This window comes from Triticum aestivum, chromosome 1B, assembly GCF_018294505.1.
Source record: "Triticum aestivum cultivar Chinese Spring chromosome 1B, IWGSC CS RefSeq v2.1, whole genome shotgun sequence".
Taxonomy (NCBI): Eukaryota; Viridiplantae; Streptophyta; class Magnoliopsida; order Poales; family Poaceae; genus Triticum; species Triticum aestivum.
In genome coordinates, this window is record NC_057795.1 from 609,670,658 (window position 1) to 609,678,010 (window position 7,353).

At 46.9% G+C, this 7,353-nt stretch overlaps 1 pseudogene; it reads right to left on the reverse strand.

The window, feature by feature from the left end:
• Positions 1-329: 329 nt before the first annotated feature.
• LOC123080495 (uncharacterized) lies at positions 330-1,776 on the reverse strand (annotated as a pseudogene).
• Between the last annotated feature and the right edge of the window lie 5,577 nt (positions 1,777-7,353).

Below are 7,353 nucleotides of genomic sequence, written 5' to 3' on the forward strand. Positions count from 1 at the left end.
GCACAGCTAAGTCTTAACAAGCAGAGGTTAAAGTTAAAAACTGACAATAAAACACAGAGGCAACATTATTCTGGATCACAAGAAAAAAATTAATCTGCACATGACTGTTTATGCTCTTCATCTGATGAAGCACGACAATCCTTGCAACATTTGTTTCTTGCCTTGACGCTGCTCAATGCCGTATCCAAATGTGTAGGTTACTTCATTAACTTGCAAGTTTGTGAAATCTTCGAGGCAGAACTTAGATTCATGTAGATCTTACTAGGCCCAGCTCATAGCAGAGCTCATAGCCCAATGATAAGTGACACAGCTATTGGTCCCCCAAAAGGTCAGCAATTTTTGATAGAACTCCTCCAATTTTCGATAGAGCTCCTCTCGGATTGCCTTCGCTTGACCCTAGTGTTTGCCAAGTGGCGCGTGAAGAAGGCTGGCCAGTCCATCTCAAAAGGGATAGCCATCATGACAATGCCGCGAAACCAGTTTGTGGACCGCCTCCATTGCCCCTGTTTGGAGATCTACGATGTACATGTCTTCTTGATTGTCCTTGATGAGCAGTATGCCGCTCGTTTCACCCGCGCACAAGGCACTGCAGCTGCGTCCATCTTGCCCCACTCGGGTGGCTGTAACTCGATCATCTTGGTGCGATGCCAACGGTCTGTGTTGCTAACTCCACTCATGTTGTCCACTCCGGCGTGTCCAGATCTCTAGCATGGTGCATTGCCCGTCCAAGCGAAGCAACGATGGCGCCCCGTCATCAGTGACTCCAAGAATGGGCGGAGTTTGGTCCGGTTTGACTGGGAGCCTTGTTAAGGACATCTCCGTGGTCTTACCGCACACGCTGAGTGCGTACAAGTTGGACGTATTCTTGAAGAGCCAATGTGCGACGCCTTGGCACACAATAGCGCTCGTCTTCTGAGACACCAGACGCGTGCCGTGCTCCAATTCCAAAGTGTCCAAGCACTCCCTAGGCGTGCTCCAGCTCGAGCCCGACTCGGTCGAAGTGAAAACGTTGGAGACTGTGCCGTGGCTCATCTCGATCGGCGGCGATGATTAGCACTTTGAAAAAGGACGAGTGGAACGCCGCTGGCGCCTCTCGCCTTTTGGCCGGGCAACAATCCGCACCGGTTAGAAGGGCACATCCTTCTATTCGGAAATGTCTATTGCTCTTCAACGCAGGCAGCCGGTGGCTTTTACCGGCGATTGGATCGCACAATTCCAGGATCATGGTCTTTCATGTGTCCATTGCCGGGTTCGTCCAGTCGGACCCTGCGCCCAACAAGAAGGCCGCGGCGCGAAGGTGAGCAGCCCTGCCTGGGTGCCGCGAGGACCAGGAAAATTGGGGAAGCGGTTGCCCTGTCCGAGGGGGAGGGACCATGGCGCCGGGGTGTAGGGCGAGATGGGCGTAGCCGTAGAGCTCCCTTCTGTTGGTTCTTCACGGGGTTGTTGCACGGAGAAGAAGCCGAGCAGGGAGGACGGGCGGCTCACGCCCTCCGGCCAGCGGTGGCAGAGGAAAGACGGCTCGGCGACGAGAAGGCCGCATCGCTTGCACGTCGCGGCGCAGTGGAAGAGGGCTGCCACATCCGTCACGCGCACCAGGATCTCCACCACCACGTCGTCCGGCAGCGTCTCGTCGGAGTCGTCAGAAGGGGAGGAGATGAAGCCGGCCATCCAATGGACGACACACGCCTGCTGCTTCGGTAGCTGTGCGCCTTTCGCTTCGGCGGCCAACCTATCCTCCGCTTCGCGTTCCGATTGCTCGACGTCGAGCCAGAGCATGGCGGAGGACCGCCGTGAGGAGTTGTTCCTCCAGATCGACCGACACGGCAACGCAGGACCTGCCGGAGGAAGTTGCCACCACCAGCCCCACCATGTCCCTCGCCCGCTGCCTCCCGCGGTGTGCGGCGCGCGCCTCCTATTTGGTCGTTCAAGTTTTGCCACCAACTAGGCTGTTGGCCCCCTCTACCTGGATTCAAGTAGGTAAGTGCCTTACTTTTGGTTTATTGCAACTGCATATATTTAATTCTTGAACATACAATCTTAGTTAACTCGTTTGCATAGCCCAGAATACAATTTACGGTTTTTCACGCGTGTACACTCCCGATGCCACAGTGGGTGGAAATAATTGTTCACATTTTACCCCATTACCGCCATGGTGAAATAACACTCACACTATGGCTATTTAAGCCACCTATCATATTCCTCTTCCTCTCACACCTTTCATCCATCTCCCATCCTCTCCCATCTGCATCCTGCATCTGCCCTTCTTCTTCTTCACCACTAACAACCCCAAGAACCATCCCACCACTAGTTTTCTATATAGTTTTTTTTCTTTTCAGCTATATTTATTTGTTTTCTTTTTATTTCTCAGTTGTAATAAGTCATTAAAAATAAAAAAGAGGCGCAATGCTTGTTAATTTGCTTCAAGCATTTCCGAATAGTGTCAACTGCACTGCACATAGCTCTGTGCAGTCTACCGTATTCCTCAAGGCTTGAAGCTAACCAACGTGCAGGAGCATTGGGCCTCTTCGTCATCGTCTCTGCACTCAGGGCTTATAAACAGCTGCGAGTGCCTCTCGCTTGGCGAGGTGGGACTAAAAAAACAACTACAGGAAGAATCAAAATAAAATAAAAAAAGTGCCACCTAAAGGGCTACCACAGCCTGAATACGACTAGAAACCTAACAATGGGCCAGGATTCAGGCCCGCAATAGGCCCAATCGGCCCACATGCACATATGGTGCGTTTAGGCCCGTAAGCCTGCATTTGAGAGGAGCTCGAGAGGGCAGCGGGACTGGGGCTTACAAACCACTCTCGAGCTCCCTCAGCTAGCGAGGTGGGACTAAACTTTCGTGCCGCGACGCGGGCAGCACATGGCCTTTAGACCCGGTTGGTGGCACCAACCGAAACTAAAGGGGTGCATTAGTACCGGTTCGTGGCACCAACCGGTACCAATGCCCCCCCTTTATTCCCGGTTGAAGCCGCCAACCGGACCAAAGGTCTCCGTTTCTCGCCATTTGGGCTGCTGAAAAGAGGCCTTTGGTCCCGATTGGTGGCACCAACCGGGACGAAAGAGGGCATTAGTCCCGGTTGGAGCCACCAACCGGGACCGATGCTCTTGCTATATATACAGGACTTTGCAGTTTTTGATCTCTCCTGCTTCACTCCCGTCGCCGCGCGTCTCCCTGCCGCCACCTCGCCGTCGCCGCCCCGCCCCGCCACGCCGCGCCGCGCCGCGCCGCCCAGCCCCGCACCGCGCCGTCGCCGCCCCGCGCGCCCCGCCCCGCCCTGCCCCGCGCCGTCGCCGCCCGCGCGCCCCGCCCAGCCCGCCCGCGCCGCGCCCGGATCGACGTCGCGCCGCCTCGACGCCGTCGCCGCCCCGCTCCGCACCTCGCCGTCACCGCCGCTGTCGCCACCCCGCTCCGCACCTCGCCGTCGCCGTCGCCTTCGCCGTCGCCGTCGCCGCCCCGCTCCACTCCTTGTTAGGTTAGATGTGTGTAGTAATCTAGATATATTATGTTGTAGTTTTGTTGTTAGATTTTGTTGTTAGATTAGATTTTTTTGGTTAGATATAGATGTGTAGTAATTAATTTGTTTATATGATGTTAGATTTTTTGTTAGATTAATTAATTTTTTTTGTTAGATTAGATGTGTGTAGTAATTTAGATATGTAGTTCATAGATTTTTTTGTTAGATTAGATTTTTTTGTTAAATTAGATGTGTAATAATTAATTTGTTTATATTATGTTAGATTTTTTTGTTAGATTAATTAGAATTTTTTTGTTAGATTAGATGTGTGTAGTAATTTAGATATGTAGTTCATAGATTTTTTTGTTAGATTAGATTTTTTTGTTAGATTTGATGTGTAGTAATTAATTTGTTTATATTATGTTAGTTTTTTTGTTAGATTAATTAGATTTTTTGTTAGATTAGATGTGTAGTAATTTTGATGTGTAGTTCATAGATTTTTTTGTTAGATTAGATTTTTTTGTTAGATTAGATGTGTAGTATTTAGAAAAAGAAAAGAAATAAGAAGTAGTTTATATATAGTTGAACTAGCTAGTTGATTTAATAAACTAATTTATTTTACTATATATAGAAGTAGTTTGTTTTTAGTAAGTAGTACTCCCTCCGTCTGGAAATACTTGTCATCAAAATGAATAAAAGGGGATGTATATAGATGTATTTTAATTCTAGATACATCCCTTTTTGTCCATTTTGATGACGAGTATTTTTCGGACGGAGGGAGTACTTATTTATTTATAGTAAGTGCTTAGTAGTTGAACTAGATAGTTGATTTAATTAATAAAACTACTTTTATTTAACTATATATAGAAGTAGTTGCCACATCGACGTCGGCGATGCCTATCCCGCATCCTCGTCGTCGTCGACTCGGCGGTGGAGGCCTGCTTGATCAGGGCCATGTTCGGGACTGGGCTCCGTCGGGCTGATATTGGGAGGTGCTACCTTCCGGGGGACGTAGGTTGGTGAGGAGGCAGCCCGTTATTGACCCGATCCTTGTTTGGTGGCGGTCGCGTGGGCCAGTGACGGTGGTGAGGCATCCGGACACCGCGGAGGTGGTACGTCACCGTGTCAGCGAGGAGGACGAGCACGTCCGTCGCTACATGGTTGCATTGGAGGGCAGATTCGACAATACCTGGCAGGTTCTTCAGGGATCTCACTGGAGCTATGATCCTGTGATGGTTCCTTATTTTTGGGTGTCCACCGCCCGCGTCGATACCCGTCGGACGCTACGGTTCTAGTTGTATTAGTGATAATATTCGACGATGTACGGACACCAATTAAGAGATGATGTACTTTTGCTTATAATTATTGAATGCATGCTAATTTGAATACTATACTTTATTTTATGATTTGGTTTTACTTATTTATGATTTGGTTTTGCTTATTGAATGCTCATATTGGATAAGTTCTCCTTCATTTCCGTGTGCTAGACAATTTGATATAATAATGCATCCTGGAATGAAAAGGAGGAGCTACGTACATCGATCATCGATAGTCAACCCGTGATTAATAATAATGATCTAGTTTAATATTTGAATTATGAACGTAGGCCGGAAATGTCGTACTCATCGAACGATGAAAACCGCCCGGAGGAGTGCGACTGGTGCCACGACGACCGAGGTATCTGCGACAGGTTCATTGTGCTGGACGAAGATCGTCGCTTCAGCATTAACCTCGAGGAGACCTTCGATGTTCATACGGTACGCAACCGACGATAATAGTTTTTTTTTGTAATTACTCATGAATTCAACTATTTTAATCATGACAATATTTTTCATCTTTTCCAATTCGACTAGCTTATCCCATGCTTTGCAAGACGCTATGTCTTGGAGAGGATGGGTTTTGAAGACCATGAAAGTTTTGAAACCAAAAAAATTATCCTAAGTACCCATCATGGTGTGGATTTTCAAGTAAAGCTGTACAATGCTCAGAGTGTAACCCATTTTGGTTGCAAAAATTGGGAAGCACTTTGCAAGATGTGTGGTTTTGATGAGGGTATGCTTGTTACCATGGATCTTGGTGATCCTACAATCGAGCAAGAGAGACCTACGATTTTCGTCCTTGTGGATACGCCTCCAATTCTTCCCCCATGTGAGATTAACATAGTTATTAAGTAATTTATATTGTTTATTTCAAAATAGTTGACAACTTATTCTCCATTGACAGCTTATTTCATTCTTCAAAGAATGTGCGGAAGATGGTAGACAGAACCTACTACACCGAAGGCTCCGAACTAACTTATCAGAATAAAAATCATCTGGTCGCATTTTGTACTGATCTTGAGACTTACAATGTCTACAATCGAACTCCTCAACATTATGGTCAATACGTGCCACTAGTGCACGTGTTGAACTACGGTAACTACCATGGAGATACCCTGGTAAGATTTTTGTACTATTACAACATCCGTGCATCTTTTTGCACACTTCTAAAACTAGTACATCATATCATTGCTAACTATGAAGTTATTACTATGTTTTTCAACAGATAATCCCGAATGATTGTGTGCCTCATCTGATGTATACACACGGTAGCCTTCATGTTTTGAACATACAACCAGGTCGTCCTACGAATCTCAACTGTCCATACCGGGTTTCTAAAATAAGTGGAGACATGAGAATCAAAGAATGAAAAAAATATATGGACAGTCGTAAGGAGCTTCTTGGAAGCAACATTCAGCGAAGGGCAAAAATTGGAGACAGGATGATCACCATTCTTCATAATGGAGAGTCAGGGTCTATATTGTTTTATGCTATTTTACCTTAAGGGTGTTTAGGTCCTACCTGATACTGATGATCATGTGTTAAGAACAATTATGTAGGGTTGGGTGCGATGACTATGAGGATGATGATCGTATGAATTTTTATTAATAACGACTAGAAGTTGTATGATGATGCATGATTAGTAGGACGAGTACTTGTTATTATATATGCTGATGTATGCGAGCATGCATGAGTTATTATATCAGCGGGTAAAATGAACATATATAGCAGCAACGTTGGTAAACAAAGGACGAAGATATAAGAGAGAACACTTCTCTCTATTAGCTAGCTAATATAACAACCTAAAAATAACCCCCAAAACCCCTAAAGCAGCCAATTTTCAAAAAAAAACATGGACTTTTGGTCACCAACCGGGACCAAAGGCCCCCTGACTGGGCTCGGCACACAGAGCCACGTGGAGGCACATTAGTCCCGGTTCTAGTTTGAACCGGGACTAATGGGTGGAGGTATTAGTAACGGCCCATTAGTCCCGGTTCATGAACCGGGACTAAAGGCCCTCACGAACCGGGACTATTAGGTGTTTTTCTACTAGTGTCTGCTAGGTAGTTGGCCAGGGCAACATACGAAGTTGCACATCTCACAAGCAAGGACAGTTGAATGGCAAAAAATTGACATTCATCAGGGTTGTGAAAAGTTACATATAGACAGAGTGTGAAAGTTGCAAATCTCACTAGCAGGGGTGGTTTGGACCGTGTGCTAGCAGGGAAACTACACATCCATGGGGGTATAGGAGAAAGTTGCAAATCACTGTTAGACAGTTGGCCATGGCAGTATCCGAAGTTGCACAACCACTACTAGAAAGTTGGCGGATGCAGTAAATAGTGAAAGCACATCCACGGGCAAGCGGAAAGTTGCACGTCAATTACTAGGCAGTTGGCCCGAGCAACAGACGAAATTGCTCATCTCACTGGAAGGGGTAGTTTGAGGGGGTGGAGGTGACATCAGTGAAAATTGCACATCCACGGGGTAGGCAGAAAGTTGCACATCCACGGTCAGCTAGTTGCACATCCACTACTAGGCATTTGCACAAAATGAGGTACTAAATTGCA